We start from the raw sequence: 18,053 nt of genomic DNA, 5'->3' as shown, positions 1-18,053 counted from the left end.
CCTCAGCCTATCCAGAGGATGTGGCTGGAGTCGGGACCCCCCAGTTGGCATTGATGAGGAGGAAGAGGGCCGTCTGTTTGTCTGAGAGCCTGGGGTGTGGGGATGGGCCAGATGGGCCAGGTGTGGAGCCCAGAGGAGTCTATTTCACACCTAAAGAACTCGCTCACATTTCCCCAGAAAAGGGGTCTCAGGGAGTATGGGGGCAGCCTTGCATAAGTGCTCCGGTTAAGGAGTGAAAAGTGAAGCCCAGCATCTAGGGGAGGTGGCTGGAAAGCCAAGGATCTGTTGGGGAGCCAGCCAGCACGGTTAGGACGCCTTAAAAAACAGCTGCTGGAGCCCATCACTGCTTCTTAGAGCTGACCCTTAGAAAAGCAGGCTTCCCGGGGAAGCGTGGCCTCTGGACGGCCAGAAACGGTGATAGCAACCCCGGGCACCCCAAATCCAACCTAAACACTGAGGTGTAGTCTCATAACGTCCGTGTCACGGAAGTCTAGAATTCACCTTACTTAATTACATACTGGTCCACTCTTGCCGTAATTCGCCTGCTCATATGGTTTCAATTTTGTTAACTAAGTAGAGCACCTGAAATCATGCTGTTCTTTATAAGTCACGTGGAGCAAGGCTACGTAGATCTGTTAGTGTCCATTATTGAAACATTTAAGCCTGGACCTTTTTAGGACTCATTTTCAGCAGCCACCGGCAGATGGAGGGAGTGAGACGTGTAAACAGAGGGGAGTGACCATCCTGCCATTTCCTGTTGGTGTAAATCCATCGCTAAACCGAGCTCACTAATAAATCCCCTGCAGATACAGCTGAGGTATTTATAGTTGATGGTTTACATGAAATGAACAAGAACTAGCTGTTGACAGCAGGCTGAAGTGGCGAAGTCTATTTTAGAACGTCTCTGTCTTTGGAGAGTAAGAAAAATGTATGCATTAATTTACCTTACTAAGAGCCGTTTAAGGATACATCAACATAAACTAGGGTGGGTTATTATAACATTATAGAGAACCACAAGGTCAAAATGTTCTCTCTTCAGAAGGAAGCAAGGGCATGCTGCTTTGCATACGTCATACACTGCGTGTCAGGCGTTTCTCATGCCTAGCAGGTTATGTTCTTGGATGTGCTTGTGTAAATGCAGTGGTTGCCCTGATAGCTTGCAGTGCTCTCGACGGGAGAGTGATGCCGTGATTCCATGGAAACTACCCAGAAACACAGCCTTTCCTCTCATTTCGACAGCACCTCTGCTGGTCTCGGGGAGGCAAGTGAGGCTGGGAAGACACTGGGGTTCCTGGCTGTCAGGGGTGCTGTGTCGTGTGGGGCTGTGTTTGATGGGACTGTGTAAGTGGATATTGATTGTTAAATCAATTTTGAGAATCGGCAGAATTTTAGATCTCCAGGACACCTTGGAGATCAACCCTAACCCCCCTCATCCACCCCAGCCCTGGAGACCAGAAAACTAATGTTATCTAAGGTCAGTGCTCGGGACAGGATTGTGCTCCCCCCATGTGGAGGCCCTAATCTCCACTGTGCTGGGCTTTGAGATGATGGGATTTGTTTCCTTATTAAGAGGAGACACCAGGGGCACACCTCGACCACCCAGCCGGCACCCGTGGGTTTGCTGCTGTTCCCTCTTCCTTTCCTCTTGTGGGATGGTTACTGTGTCTCCTGGGACCAGAGCCCCGAACCCTGAGCAGTGTCTCAGCTCTGAATCATGCATGACAGCAAAGGAAATATTCCCGTGCTTCACGGCCCACAGCTGGCTCGTGCTGGTTCTTTGTGGTTACTTATCAATGTACGCAAAACTAATAGTTTTTACCTTCTTGTGTTCGTCACTCCTGGATAATCCAGCCGTAAGTTCAAAATTCCTACATCAAATGCAGTGACATGAGAAGGAACCACTTAATGAATCAGATGGGGTGCTTTTCTTTATGAACATACTTAATATTTTATTTTTTTATTGAGGTATAGTTGACTTAGTTTCAGGTGTACAACATAGTGAGTCAACAGATAGATTATACTCCATTTAAAGTTATTATACAATAACGGCTGTATTTTCCTGTGCTGTACAATATATCCTCGTAGCTTATTTATTTTATCACCTAGTAGTCTGTACCTCTTAATCGCCCATTCCTATCCTGCCCCTCCCCCTCCCTCCCCCCACTGGTAAAACCACCAGTTGGTTCTCTCTATCTGTGAGTCTGTTACAGACGGGGCACTTCTGCTGTAAGTTGGCCACCCCCCTGGTGTGACTTTTGCAATCACTGGGGTGGCCCAGGTTCGGTGCATTTGCTCTATGGCCCTCCTTAGGCTGGGGGACAGACATCCTGGTTCCCCAGCTACCTCTGTTGGACTCACGGCAAAGTCTTTAGCTTTTTAAGATAATTTTTAAATACTTGAATCAAAACGCATAACCCCTGCAAGTTGCCGGGACCAAGCCTGCTGATGACCTTTTGGGAAACCCTGTCCAGGTGCTGTCCACTGTTGATAAAATCAGCCTCCACTCTATGCATCACCTGTTAAGGTCAAGCAAGGCATCGCGAGGGCGTTGCGTTTTAAAGTTATAGGAACTGTGGATTTGGCAGAGAGGCCTTGCATGTGAACACGTAGTACCTGACACAGGTGAAACCCTGACTAATGACGTCAGAAGTCCAGGCAGGATGGTGGGGGCCTTGGGAGGGGGTCACCATGGCAGATGTGACATCGGAGCCCTCAGCCTCACGTCAGGGAGCAGAGAGCTGTGGAATTGTGGGATGCTTAAGGCAGGCGGGTCTGGTGGTCCAGGGAGAGACTCGTCGGAGGACCCTCAAGTCCCCAGGGAGGCGGGGGGCGGGTTGCTTATTTCTCATTTGTGGGCAGAGCGGTGAGCTGGCGCCCCATTTCCTTCTTAACTTGCTGTGGGCGCTGGAGTAATACCTTTATTTTAAAAGCCTGTGAAAAACAAAGTCCTCAGTCACTGATGTAAGTGCTCAGGGCTGTGGAGGAGCTCAGCTGCTTTAAGTATTTGGTTGGTGCAGAGAGCGGCCGGTCTCCTTTGGTCGATCCTTCCCTGCCTGGTGGTGCACACAGATGAGCCCTTTGTTTTCCTCACAGCAGGTGAAATGCGTTTCCCCGGAGGCCTTTGGGTGCTCTACTGAGTCAGTTTGACAGGCTTCCCCTGTTTTTCCTCCTGGAGGACTTACTTGAAGCCAGAATGGGGACTTTTGGCTGCTCCCAGAGGGCCCTCCAAGTTACTGCAGCTGGTCCCTTCCTTGTGTGCCGAGAGAGCCTGTGCAGGTGTGTGTTTTTAGCCACCAGGGGAGTGCGAGCTGGAGTGAGTCACACTGTGTGTGTCGGGCTGTGTGTTTTCTTTCTTCCTGCCCCAGTTTTGCCCAGGAGGAATCAGATGACAGAGAAGGTGGGGCTGGGGGCGAGGACGCGGGGGAGGCAGTCTCTGCCTTTTTCCTGGTGCCCGGTACTGGGGGGAGGGCAGGGAAGCGGGCAGTGCAGAGTGAACTGTAGAGGACCTTGGGGGGTGTGCTGTAATTAATCAGCCAGGCGTGAAGGGTGGTAATTGGTGACGCCTTCTCCACGTGTGGGAAATGACAGGGTCACGTGAGGCTTTATTCCGTGGCTACAAAAATAAATTTAAAAAGAAATTCCCCACCAAGTCAGGATTTGCACAAAGTGGTCGCTCAGCTTTGGAAAACTGCACATGACTTCAAGGCTTCTGTCACTGCTCACGTGCCCACCGAGCCTTCTGGAAATGGTTCTGAGAGCCCCTTCACCAGTCCTAAAACAGAAACCTGCAAAAAACCAAGCAATCTGATTAAAAAATGGGCGAAGGACTTAAATAGACTTTTTCCAAAGAAGACATACCAATGGCCAGGAGGTACATGAAAAGATGCTCAACGTCACTGATCATCAGGGAAACCACAATGAGATGTTATCTCCACCTGTTCGAATGGTTTTTTACCAAAATGAGGTTGGAGAGGATGTGGAGAAAAGGGCAGTCTTGTGCTGCACTGTTGGTGGGGGTGCGAATTGGTACAGCAACTATGGAAAACAATATAGAGACTCCTCAAAAAATTAAAAATAGAAACATCATGTGATCTGACAATCCCATTTCTGGCCATATATCCAAAGGAAATGAAAACAGTGTCTAGAAGAGATAGCTACAGCCCGACATTCACTGCAGCATTATTCACAAGAGCCGGGACGTGGAAACAACGCAAGTGTCCATGGATGGATGAATGGATAGAGAAGATGTGGTATATACACAATAGAATATATTATTCAGCCATAAAAAGAAGGAAATCCTGCCTTTTGTGAAAACATGGATGAACCTTGAGGGCATTGTGCTAATTGAAATAAATCAAAGACAAATACTGTATGATCTCACTTATACGTGGAATCAAAAAAAGGCAAACTCGTGGAAACAACGGATTGGTGGTTGCCAGGGGCGGGATGGGGAGATGTCGTTGAAAGGGTACAGACTGCTGGTGATCAGCTGAGTAAGTTCTGGGGTCTAACGTGTGGCATGGTGACTTAACAGTACTGTTACGTGCTTGAAAGTTGTCGAGAGTAGATCTTAAATGTTCCCACCGCACAAAAAAGGTAATTATGTGATGGGGGGTGTTAGCACCTCCTGTGGTAATGGTTTTACAGTATATATGTGTATCAAATCACCCTATTGTAAACACTAAACTTACGTATGTTATCTGTCAATTATATCTCAATAAAGCTGGGCGGAAAAAGAGAGAAACTAGAGGGCCACTTGCAAGCATCACTCACATGGGATCCTTTTTGGACGTCACTTGTTTCACTTGGCCACCCACTGGCTAGGCAGGCTTGGCCCAGACCGGTGAGGGGCTTTTCCCCCCAGATGAGAATGGTCTGCTCTGCTCTCTAGGATATTCCGGGGGGTGGGGGGTGGGGGTGGGGCGGGCAGTGCCGGGATCCAGGGCACGGAAGCAGCAGAGGTCACGATGGGGCACGGGCATGAGGAATTCAGTCTGTGTAACTGATTCAGGCCGGTTCCTGTTTCTAGCGGAGGTTTGAAAATTCTTCCAGACTTTAAGGACAAATGGGGACAAATTGCAGCCACGGTAAACCCCAGGTTGCCAAGTTCAGAGGCATATAAATAGCCTTCAGGAGCCCCCGCACCCGCCTTTGTAGTCATTTAGGTATTTATTCAGCAAAAAGGATCAAGTCCTTTGTCCCCTATCAGAAAGCCGCGAGAATGGAAACACTCTGTAACTCATTTGGCAGCAAAGCCAGACTTGGGGACCTAACATGAGGCGACTCACAGCCTCTCTTTACCCCCGGTTGTGAATACTGACGTCTCCCTGCGCTGGACCACGGGCTGCTCCTAATAGGGAAGGCGCGTTGGCTTCCTCTCCCCCGGGTCTGAAGCTCCCCCTCCCTGGCCCCTTGTCCTGTGTCCCGTCTGCAGCCTGGCCCATCTCAGTTGGCGGTCACTTCATTTTCCCAGTGAGCTGTTCAGGCCCCAAACCCAGGATGATCCACAGGGCCTCTCTTTTTCTCACCATCCCCCATTTCCGGTCAAGCTGGGACCCCCCGTTGCACCCTGGACACGGGAGGAGTCCTGCCACCCCCTCACTCCAGGGTTGTCACACTGTCCATGCGCTGGTCCCCTCGCTTTCACCCCTCCTGCAGGGGCCTGTTCGCAAGAGCTTCTAGGTGATTGTTAAAACCCAAGTCGGTCATGTTACTGCAGAGCTTTGCACTTGCAGTGGCCCTTTACCAAGTCCCAGGAGCCAATCCGTCCTGCGCCTGCTCTTAAGCTAAGAATGGTTTTGATGGTTATAAAGTGCTTGGGGGGAAAATCAAAAGGTAAATATTTTGCGACCTGTGCAAGTCCTATGAAATTGACATTTCTGCGTCTATGTCGCAGCCACGCCAGTGTGCTTACACACCTTCCACGGCTGCCTTCAGATGTCGGCAAAGTTGAGTCCTTGAGACACAGACCTTTGTGACACCCTCGATAGTCTCCTGGCCCGAAAAACCTGAACCGTTTACTCTCCGGTGCCTGGCAGGAGAGGTTTGCCAGCCCCGCTCCGGCCTCCGCTCCTCCCCGACCTCCCGGCTACCTCAGCTCCAGCCAGGCCGCCCTCTTCCTCCCATGGGCTGACCTCAGGGCTGTGGCCGTGCCTCTGCCGGGAGGGCCCTTCCTCGTGGGGTTTTCGCTTCCTTCAAGCCCTTGCTCAGACCTCAGCCTCCCAGCGGTTCAGCGCTGGGCTTCCCTCCTGCCCGCAGCCCCTCCTCTTCTGTTTTCCGGCGCTCTCATTATGCTTGTTTCTCGTGGGTCCCACTGCCACTGGACTTGAGTTCCCGATGACTGGGGTCTTCGTCTCTGTGGGCCCAAACACTAAGATCAGAAAGGAGTCCTCGTAGTGTTCTGTCCGTATTGGTTGAAAGACTTGATGTAGAATAAATATTTGCAATTTAGGTGCTCCGGGAGAGGTATGTAAGTTTTTGTTAGATACCCCTTCTCTTGTGTATAAAAAAACATGTTGGGCTTCCCTGGTGGCGCAGTGGTTGGGAGTCCGCCTGCTGATGCAGGGGACGCGGGTTCGTGCCCCGGTCCAGGAGGATCCCACGTGCCGCGGAGCGGCTGGGCCCGTGAGCCATGGCTGCTGAGCCTGCGCGTCTGGAGCCTGTGCTCCGCAGCGGGAGAGGCCACAACAGTGAGAGGCCCGCGTACCGCAAACAAAACAAAACATGTTAGGTTCTGTGAGTATGAAACTTTCAGCGATTTCTTTTTTTTTTTAAGAAGAAGTAAAAAATATCTGTCTTACCACGTGTGTGAAGTATTTTCCCCTATCTGCAAAGCCCTGCTTGTAAATGTTTTGGAGGTGAAATATTTCGTGGGGAAATATTTCACTAGAAATCTCAATGGTTAGTGAATTAGTTTACTTTTATCCCACTGCATCAGAAAGGGGCACATCGAGCGGGTTTCCCACTGTGGGTCAGAGGTGGCTTTGTGTAGCCCCACGCATGCCTGCACACACGCTCTGGACTTCCCGTGTCCTGGCACTCAGGAGGTGAAGGCCCTGTGTCAGTGCTCGTTCCCCATGTTGAACTTTCTGTGGCTTTTGGAAAGCTTACTATGAATAGATCCCTTACCTCAGAATTCAGATGAAGAAAACTGTTGCATAACAGGGGGATCTTGTTAAGAGCTCTCTGGCCATGCAATTCGTTTTTTCATTTTGTTTTTCTTTTAAGATAAATACGATCATTGCCCTCAGAATTGAGGCAACCTACAGCTATAACTTGGCATCAGGAATAGAATTAAAAACATGTTTTTAGTTCACATTTATCATTCCTTCTCAACGGGCACATATAAAAGGAATATTGCTTGTCACTTTACACTTTATGCCATCTTTTTTTTGGTTTCAGCTTGCACATGCATATTTCTTTTCTGGCCAATAATATTTAATAATAGTCATAATAAAAGTGAATAAGTGAGGCTAACATTGAGTGCTGTGTTGTGTGCTGTGCATTTCATGTCCATCATCTTCATTAATATCATTACTATTTTCCTCATTTTACAGATGGGCAGAGTCCCAGGGCTGTACAGCTAACACTTGATGGTATTTGCCGCTTGCGATCTAATTCTAGCATCTGGTTGGAACCTTTTTATGCTTATCACTTAGCACTACATCTTTGGCATCATGATTGCTTTTATCACTGTTAGTTATTTTCTCTTTGCTGTGTTGCCAAGTGCAGTGTGGATGTGTAACAGGTGAAATACTAGAAATGAAGACACCCTGAGGGAAGACATAAGAAAGGCAGCATTTAAGAAATGTAAGCACATTTACAAAAATTAAAAATTTTTAGACTTATCCTGCATCAGAAATTAGGAGCCTCCGAAGATACTGCTTTCTAAAAATTGCCGGCTGTGCGCAGTCAGCGCATTTTTGTTGTGTAACATTTCTTCTCAACTAGCAATTAGTCAATGACTCTAGAGTTGCAGCCACAGACCTGAGGAGTGCACAGGAAGCCACACCCACCATCCACGGCCTTGTGTCCCCATGGTAACGGTGGCCTCCCCGACCTCCTGAAGCTTCAGTCTGGTGGTTTATGGAGCTCCACCAAAACACTGCAGGCACGGAGAGGTACTTGCCTGCTGGAACTCCGATTCTTTTTCTTCCCACTTTTAAGAATTTTCTAGACTTCCTCTCATAAGCATGCATTTTATAATGAAAACAGTAAAGCAGCTATGCTTGTATGTCTGCAGAGAAGTCGTCTGTGGACACTAGTAAATATTGATCATTGATTACCAAGATCGGCTGTTTTCCAGACCTCTCGTAGGTGTGAAGCGCGAGTCGCTTACTTGGCGTCTGTCACGCTTGGCATTACTGTCCAGATGTGTGTGCAGCTGCCCCACGAATGGCCTTTATCAACCTCTTGGTGAATCTGCTGCAGGGGGCAGGGGAGAGAGAGCTGTGTTCTCTGTCACAGTCCGAGCTAGACTGCTGAGAACTGATGTGTTAGTTTATTTATTTATTAAAAAGAAATTTTTTTTTTGACCGCACCCCACTCAGTATGCGGGACCTTAGTTCCCCAAACAGGGATCGAACCCCTGCCCCCTGCAGTAGGAGTGCGGAGTCTTAACCATTGGACCACCGGGGAAGTCCCCCGATGTGTCAGTTTTTAATGAAAGCAAAACTGGTTTGCACAAGATGAACTTAATTCACCCTTGGGCCATCCATCCTCTAGTGGATTTGGGGAGGGGTGGTAAGACAGCATGACTGATGGGGAGATAGCTCTCCGCAATTCAGAGACCGAGTCCTGCTTCGATGAAACCGTCAGCAGGGCTTGTGTTCTGAATGTCCAGTATCACACCCAGAATGAGCCTTTTCCTGGAAAAGATCATTGGGCATCACGGCGAATCTCGCATATGGCTGAAGGAATCACAAACCAATCCTAGGAGAATAAAGGCAGAAGCACTTACTGATGCTGTGGAGTTTCAAAGCGAGCAGCAGCCTTTCTTATAAACTATCATCGTTGATAAACCCATTTCACACACATTGTCTCATTTGCCCAGCGAGGCAGGGAGATGGCAAGGTTAGGGTATTTAGTTCTTGTTTATATCCTCTGGATGGGAAAACAGGGTCAGGTGGATAAGGGACTTTTCCCAGGTTCCCAAGTAACAGAGTTGGGACCAAAGTGAGTTCCCATGTCTCTAAGGCCAGAGCCATCTCTCCCCGACCCCAGGCTGTCCCCAAACCATGCAGGGGAGGGTCCTAGGTGGGAAACGGGAGGTTTTATAGAAGGACCAAAGCATGGTCTATGCTAATGAAATCTAGCTAATTATTTGGAAATTTAGCTACTGTTAAATGGAATTCTATTGGTCTCCCTTCAGTGCTCTCTGCAGGAATAAGAGGACCCATGGAGCCCAGGGCGGGAGGAGGGCATTCTGGGCCTTGGGGGGACTGGCTGGCAGCCCGCAAGCTTGGCTTTTCCCTGTCGGGTGGATCGAGTGTGACAAGTGTGTGATCGAGTGTGCCCCTCTCTTAGCCTTTGCTTTGCCGTCACCTGAAGGGGCTGGACCCTGAACCTTGTGAGGCCCCCTCCCCACCGCGGGGGACGGACTGGCATCTCCCTGGAGGTCTGTGGAGCTCCAGCTCCGGTCATCTTCCTGGCGACCGGGTGGCAGAGAGGAGGCTGCTGGCCGCTGGAGGCTTGGATTCCCAGCCCTGACACTGTGGTGGGAACATTCTTCGAGGTTTTGTGAGTGTTTTAGAATTTTTAAAGGAGAGATAATATCTAGATGTTGGGTTCCACCAAAACAAATATTGTTCTTTTGAAAATATGTTAGACAAAAAAATGCAGCCAGATCTGCTGAGCCCGACTTAGAAACGCATCCGCGTACGCCCGCTGTGTCCCAGCTGCAGGGCAGCCGATGACCTGTGGGCCCTGTACTTTGCGGGATTCCCCTTTTAGAGGGTGGGCGGGGGGAGTGGAGGGTTAGTCTCCTGAGTGAAGACTGTGGAGCTCTTCGTTTTGCCCGCTGGGATTTTTGGCTTCACAGCTGACTTCCCTGGAACGGCTCCTCGTTGAGTCTCGGGGTTACTCCTCTGCCTGGTCGCCGTCTTGGTCCCTTCTTACTCTCACAGAGAAGGAGCTCTGGCCCGCAGCACTGCAGACTGCTGGAATCAGAGCTGGCTGGCTGTCTTCTGTAAAATTCCAAGGCGTGTGTTTTTTTCCCCCTTGTAATCTGGCTCTGGAAAGAGCCCTGCTGGTCAGAGTTCCCAGCTGAGAGGCCTTGGCAAGGATCCTGTGGGGTGTGGTCCTTGGAAGGTGGAGCCGTCTCAGGCCAGGGCACTGGGGATGCTCAGAGTGGGGGGCGGCCAGGCCCTGGGCCCCCTGGAGACAGCAGGTGGTAATAATAATAGTAATAAAGATGGAATAACAGAAATAAAAGAGCAAACTTAAGAGACCATAGAAAAGGGAAGCAGTGGTTAAGTTCTGCATAGAAGTAATTTTGCACAGAGCTTTGTCATTTTGAAGGATGCTTATTACCAAGGGCTTTGTGGTTTCCTTTCCTCCTGTTTTTGGTCTTATTTTTGGTGGTTTTCTGTCTTGCTGTGTGGGGAGAGTTTGCGGCCAGGTGCTGTGATGCAGCTGTCTGAGCACTTTTTCCTGAGCCTTGATTTTAATAAGACAAGTTGTGGGAACATAGGAGAGAAAAAGAAAAGGTGGAGTTGGAGTGACCAGTGGTGCTTGGGAGAAAGCAGTGGAATTGTGTCCCCAGTGGGAGAAGGGAACCTAGAGGTGTTGGGGGCGGGGGAATGAAGACAGCGGGGGAGGGAGCTCTGGGGAGGGAGCGCGAAGCCCTAGGGGGCTGGCTGGGATAACATTATTTGAGATTTAGAGAAATAAGAATAAATAGAGGCTAGGGGCTGGCAAGGGCAGTGGGGGGAAAGCGCGTGGTAGGGGTGTCGGGTAGGGTGGGGCTGGGCTGTGCGGTGGTACCACGCAGCCTCAGCTGAGCTTCGGGCAGCCCAGGGCTGCTTCCCACTCTCACCCCGGATCTGCGTGTGCGCCGAGGCCAGCCAGAGGGGCTTCTGTGCATCTGGTCCCTCGGGGTCCCAGGCTGATGGAGCGGTTCACATTTGGAACATTCCTGGTTCTGTGCTGGGGAAGAGAGCTCTGGCGGAGGGTCTCTTGTTTGCAGTTAGATGCTCAGAAGTTGCACAGGTCACTTTTGCTCCCAGCTCACTGGCCAGGATTGGTAGGTGGTCCCACGACCGCAAGGGGGCCGGGAAGTGCATTGGGAGGGATGCAAGTGTTTGCTGCAGCAGGATTGGAGGTGCGGCTCCAGGCTTCTCGCCTCAAAGGTGGGTAAGTGGAGACCCGCCGGCTAGTTGCTCGAGGTCCAGTCATTGGGCCGGGACAGGAGGTGATTGGCTGCCGCCTTAGGATAACTGAGCATCTCCTTCCTGCGGGCCAGTGTGAGCACCGCTAACAGGAGGGTGAGTGCTTTTGAACCGTGAATCTAGGGCTTTCTAGGCATGTAGACTCTCTGTCGGCTCTTCAGGTTTGTCGCAGTGCTGACCTCAGAAAGAGGAAGGGTTTCAGCTTGAAGCCAGTCACAGCCCAATCATGGACATGCTTCGCCTGCGTGCTGAGAGCGCCTTCCTTTTTGTTTGCCAGGAGCTGCACACCTGGGTGATAACACCGTGTAGGTAACTGGGATGCTCAGCCCTCAATACGGACTCAGGTGTAGTCAGAGAATCCCTCTCTTGTGTGTCTTTGAACAGGAGTCCGAGTCCGTTGGGTTGGGTCTCCTCGTTGATAAGCAGGAGATTGAGCTAGTTCTAAAGAACAGCTGTGTATGTCCATTACAGGTAGAGTAAAAAGTACAGTCTTGAGTTTCTGCTACAGTTTAGGTTTGCCGTATAGGTCTTCATTTCTTTAAAGAGTATTCGTCGGTTGTAAATATGGCCTGAATTTCATACCTTTGTAGGAGTTTCCACATAAATATGTTTACATGTCAGACAAAGAAGTGCTTCCATCTTCCGTCCCAGTTTCAGACCACGTGGTCACTGGGAACGTCGTTCCGGGACTGAAACCACATCTCAGGCCACTGGTCAGGGACCCAGGCACAGCATGACTCCCTTCTGGAGAGTCCTCTGTCAATGGTGATGTTGATAATTATGTAAAATTATTCTGGTCTGCAGCCTGCGGTCTCACTGGAGAACAATCAGACATGCTTTATTTTCTAATTGTAATCATAATTCCAGCGCTGTTTCAGGATTTTGTTTTCCCAATTGCTTATTGTTTGAGGCGTTTGCTTTTCTCAGTGAAGCCGTAGTCTGCTGCTTGAGTGCCTGTGGGGCGGATTTGTTGCTGGCAGGGAGGGCTACACAGATTTAATCCCAGCATTTATTTCCTCTCATCTGGTGAGGCTTCAGAGAGCTCGTTAATTGATTGCACCCTTCACTCGCCTCGAGCCGGTGCCTCTGGACAGAGCCTGTTTAAAGCGGGGGCCCAGATGCACCTTCGCTGCATATAACTCACGGGCATAATCAAAGGGCCAGGGCTGCAGTAAATAATTCAAGCCAGCCGGGGCTCCTGCCCTCAGTAATGAGATCTCAGGGGCAATGCCATGAGTGCCCAGACCCCTCCAGATGATTTATGGATTGGTCTTTGCCTTTGCGCTTATTCAGACTGACAAATACACACTTAATAGCCGGTCGTACTCAGGTGCCGAGGGAAAGGAGCAAGGCCTTGTGGGGGTTTCACTCTGACCGTTGAGAACCTACGAATCCACGAAGTTAGTGTAAGAAGGGTCGTGTTCAGGTGGGACAGAGTTTGGGCGTCTCGGCAGCGCATCCAGGGTTGTTGGGGGGTGTGGTGGCCGCTCTCTGTGCGATGGCCAGAGAGCCAGGCTGGGTGATTATCCCCCAGGTATGCCTGTGGCCGCCCGTCCTGCCGGCCAGCGCTGTGCTCTTGTGGGCGTGGATGCCAGCCTCTCGAGATTCTAGCTTCTGCCTCCATGCGAGACTCTTAGCTTGGGTTGTCTTGGTGCCCTTTCGTCTCTCAGGTGTCCTCCTCTCTCCTCGTGGCTGGGGGCGTTCTTACTGATGGGCAGGTACATGGACACTCTGTTGCCCAAGGGGAGCAAATAAATATAAGTTGTACTGAAATAGCTTTACATTTAATACTCTTCACATGAGGTTTTGAGGCAGATGGCCTTAGGGATATAAGTACCTTAATTTCACAACTTATTTTACAATAAAACGGGTTCTGTCTTGTCATCTAAACTGGTTTACATGTAATGCATATGTCAGAAGCCCTGTCCCCCAAACCTTTCAGCTTCTGTTAGTGACAAGTATTACATCTATTTGAATAGAAACCATGGATTCAGGAACTAACAGAACACTCTATTCCCTTGAAAACGATCAAGGCTAGGGAAAGAATTTTTAGCTCAACACTATTCTTGCCCATGGATGTTCCCTTTGGCAGGGGAAAAAAGCTGCTAGAAATTGTAAGGAAAAGGAAAAAAGAGGAAACTATATCACAGGTAAATAGAACCACTTTATTGCTTTTTACTCCAGGTGATCTGATAAATTAAAGGAAGCCTTTAAAATAAACTGGTAATTATTTTAAAATATTCCTTTGTGAGTGTGCCTAATTGGTGCAGCCCTCCCCGTAGAACCTGCCACTCCACCTACAGTTCCTAGCAGAGGCTGTAATTAACAGCAAATTAGCATATCGCAACACAGCGTGGGCCACGGGGCGTCCTCACCCATCTGCTGTGTAGGGAACGGGGGTGACACCTGGCCAGCAGTGGCCTGGAAGACTTCTCTGTCATTTCAGAATGTAGGGATGTGTCAGAATCTTTGGTATGATTTTCTGCTTACAATTAAAAATATATGTATATATATTTAATGTATACGCACACATACACGGACACACATGTATGTTCTGCTAAACGATCATGAAAGCCCCTAAATTTTCTGCATTTGTGTCTGTTCATTTTATTCGTTCGTCAAATATTTATTGAGCATCTGTGAGTGTGCTTGGCCTCCTGTTGCTGCTGCCGAGCCAAGGCAAGCAAGGTCTTTGGCCTCCGGCACTTGGAGTCTAGAAGGGAAGGTGAGGTTGGCCAGGGTCACCCCCATAACCATACAGTTCAGTGAGGTCAGCAGCGGGGTCAGAGGAGGGCCTCTGAGGAGGGCGGTGACCCAGCTTAACGAGCTGCCACTCCTCTTCAGTCTCGGTGGGGACGGGAGTGCACTTCTTTCGGGGGGGGGCAGCGTGTGCAAAGGCCCTGTGCGGGAGGGACGTATTTGAGGAATACGTGGAAGAAGGCTCTTGCAGCTCAGCAGTGAGGGAGTGCAGGATGCGTGGGGCAGGGTTAGGGGGTTCTTTATAAAGCCTGTGAAGTCGTCAGAGGTTTCTGGTGTAAAAGCTTTGGCAGTTCCTCTTCCATTGGGAGCATTGAGGGTCCCTAGCAATGTGCTCCCCAGACCCCACCCTCCACCCGCCTGCAACCTGGTGTGGGGTGTGGGATGTGCCAGGCACAGGGCCAGACACCCACAGCCACGTGGTTTGGGAAGAGGCTGGAGCAGCTCCCGCGGTACGTATGTACCGTGAGGACTTTGTGTGAAATAGAACCAGGCGTTGGGTGCTGTCTTTTCCCGTTTTCTTTGCCTCTTGGGAATACTGTTAATTGTTTAGCTCAGACGTGCTCTCAGCTTGGAGCACGTGCCATATGTGATGTTCTTACAAGGCTTTCAGTTCTTCCAAACGCCCGCAGCCACCGAACCTCTGCCTGTGGGTCGTGTGCCCACAGAAGGTTCTATGCCAGCCAAGTGCTTTCTCTGTTGGATCGTTTTTCTGCTCATAAAGTGAAAGTGAGGGTAGCTCTTAGGTGAAGAGTGCGGAGAGGGTGACGCCCTCTGCCTCCTCACATGGTCAGAGGTGGGCGTTGTCACCTCCAGGGTCCGGGCCGTGGAGAGCCGTGTGCCTGGCTTTGCTTCGTCACCCAGAGTCAAGTGACTGGGAGTCAGAGAACCAGACTTCACAGGACATCTGAGCACAGCATCCATCTTTCCACTGTGCCTCATACTCTCCTAACTGGCCCCACTGAGGAGTTTGCCAGTATTGTTAAAATTGGAATGATTTAAAATGACCTAAAATTGGAATGATCCCATTCTTTACTCACAGCCCGAGATATTTTTTCAAAGCATTATCTCTCTTGTTTCTAGGCAGAGAATTTATTACATTTTTCCTGAATTTATCTGTAAGCGTGGGTCAGATGTATGTTTGGCATTACTCTCCTCTCCATTGTAGCCTACTTTTTATGCCAAGAGCAAGTATTTTAAGGCAGTGGGGTCAGCTCTCTTCTGGTCTCCTGACTTCACAGTATAACTATGCATTCTGTCCCTCTTGGGGAGCTGGGTTATTATGAAACTAGGTCAAATTACTGTTTTTCTCTTTTTGCCTATAGCCATTCCAAAGACAGAATCCTTTCCTCCAAAACAAATCTTGAAAGTCATTTATTCTTAGGATGGCCATCAAAGGCAGAAAATAAAAAAAAAGAGATTTGCCTCGACAACATCTGAACAACAAGTGAACAACTTCTGAACATCACAAACGCTTTAAGCAAACATGAAGGCAAATAAAGAACTGGGAAAATATTCACAATGTATGGTAAAGGATTATCTTCCATATGTAAAGAATATTATAAAACAAAAAGCACAGGAAATTCCCCAACAAAAGAAGCCGACACAGGTTCATAAAAAGAAATGAAGGGGCAAATAATATGTAAATACATTTAGCTTTGTTAATTAAAGAACAATTAAAATGATGAGTTGACTTTTTCACCTAGTTAAGTAGAGTATTGAAAACAAAGACCCCATATTGGCAAAGGTGTATGGAAATCGGTTCCTGCCTTAGTCCGTTCCAGCTGCTGTAACAAACTACCCCACGCTGGGTGGCTTATAAATGAGAAATTTATAGCTCATATTTCCGGAGGGTGGAAGTCTGAGATCAGGGTGCCAGCATGGTCAGGTGAAGGCCTTCTGCTGGGTCCCTGAATTCTCACTATATCCTCATGTGGCTGGAGGGGACAGGGTACCTAATCCCATTCATGAGGCCTCCACCCTCATGACCAATCACCTCCCAAAGGCCCCACCTCCTGATACCATCACCTTGGTGGTGGGTAGACTTCAACCTATGAATTTTGAGGGGGACTTCAGACCATAGTATTTCCATTCGACACGAGAGGAAGGAATGTAAATTGGGATAGCCCTTTGGGAAAAAAAAATTGACGAAATGTAATAAAAGCCTTAAAAAGGTATGTCGCCTTTGACCTAGCAATTCCACTCTGCCTAACAACCCTTAACCCTTCTGCCAGTTTGGCCCAGTAAATGAAGCACTCATGTGAGTGTATGGAAAACCTCACAGGTTTATGGCTCCTGGCCGCACTTGGGGTCTCACCCTGCCCAGCTGTGGTTAACTTGACATCACTGGGTGCCTTGCATGGAGTGGACCTTTAATAAATGTTTTTGCCCTGAAAAAATTTACAAAAATGAATAGTAAAAAAAAAAATTTCTGAACATAATAATTAAAAAAACCACTTTTCAGCTTAATAAAAGCTTGGGAAAGATGCCTTTTTTGTTGCATCTTTGAAGTGAGGGGGATATATTGTGTAATTTTTAAATGCCATTATTAACTTCCCTAGAGATGCTTGTAAAACGAACGAATGTGAATCTTTAATTTTTTTTTAACTTCAGATGAGTTAAAAAGTCAAAGTCATACCAGTTCCCCAGGGATTGGGCAGGGCTCACATTTTATGAATTTGCAGTAAAGAAGGGAAACATTTGCTTTCATTTTTGGCATGCTGCAGTGGCCTTACCAGGGGACTGTAACTTTATAATTTTAAGGATTAATTGTAATATAGGAGAAAAACATTCTTGAAACACAGACCAAATACATGTAAAGAGATGAAGAGATATCAAAATAATAATTTTTAAAAACTAGGTTAAAATGTCCAGAGAATTAGACTTTGCTCTCTCCAAAACACAGAAAGTTACTCTTTACGTGCAAACAGTTTTGAAAGGCTGGGGTTTAAGAGGAAGGTAGGATAGTGGTTAAAATAATTAAACCCCAAGTCAGGAGTGTGGCTCCTGCTGCTACTGCTTTTGTTGTTGCGCAGAACGTTTGCTTTTAAGTTCTAATCTCTAATCTGGGACCTGGGTAAAGGATTGGGTGGAAACATGTTTTACCTTGGAGCTGCTTTTCGTTTTAAACTGTCCAAAGTCAGATTTCTTTTACTAAGTAAGTGAATACAGTGACTAATTTTAGGCTATGCATAAACTCACTTTTAAATTTAAACACTAAGACAGTGATTTGGGAACCGGAGTCTTTGTGGTGATGTGGGTTGGGAGCAGGGAGAGTTAAATGAGTTAAGTAACCAACATTTCATGAAGAATTACCCGAGTGCATGTGACTCCTCTAATTTTGAGAAAATCAACATTGGGAAAATTCACGTCTCTAAGCACACGTACACCTTTTGTAGGGTTGCAAAATTCAGTTTTTGATGCACGCAATTTTTACTCCCTTTTTACCATTACTGTGGTTGTGATTTGTAACCCGTTATGTCCATTAGTAACTGTGACTTTTCTTTCTTTGATTTTTTAAAAACACCTTTATTGGAGTATAATTGCTTTACAATGGTGTATTAGTTTCCGCTGTATAACAAAGTAAATCAGCTATACATATACATATATCCCCATATCCCCTCCCTCTTGCATCTCCCTCCCACCCTCCCTATCCCACCCCTCCAGGTGGTCACAAAGCATGGAGCTGATCTCCCTGTGCTATGCGGCTGCTTCCCACTAGCTATCTATTTTACATTTGGTAGTGTACATATGTCCATGCCACTCTTTCACTTCGTCCCAGCTTACCCATCTCCTTCCCTGTGTCCTCAGGTCCATTCTCTATGTCTGCGTCTTTATTCCTGTCCTTCCCCTAGGTTTTTCACAACCATATATATATATATTTTTAGATTCCATATATATGTGTTAGCA

General features: G+C 48.2%; 1 protein-coding gene and 1 pseudogene across 4 annotated transcripts in view; one reads left to right on the top strand and one right to left on the bottom strand.

The window, feature by feature from the left end:
* The window catches only part of AGAP1 (ArfGAP with GTPase domain, ankyrin repeat and PH domain 1), a 556,588-nt gene that overhangs the window by 87,220 nt on the left and 451,315 nt on the right, over positions 1-18,053 (top strand). The window lies entirely within an intron of this gene.
* On the bottom strand, positions 9,026-16,169 carry LOC149748495 (uncharacterized; annotated as a pseudogene).

Source organism: Delphinapterus leucas, chromosome 8 (assembly GCF_059928025.1).
Source record: "Delphinapterus leucas isolate spDelLeu-1000000601 "Yukka" chromosome 8, BTC_Dleu_Yukka2, whole genome shotgun sequence".
Classification (NCBI taxonomy): Eukaryota; Metazoa; Chordata; class Mammalia; order Artiodactyla; family Monodontidae; genus Delphinapterus; species Delphinapterus leucas.
This window is presented reverse-complemented; position numbering and strand designations above follow the sequence as displayed.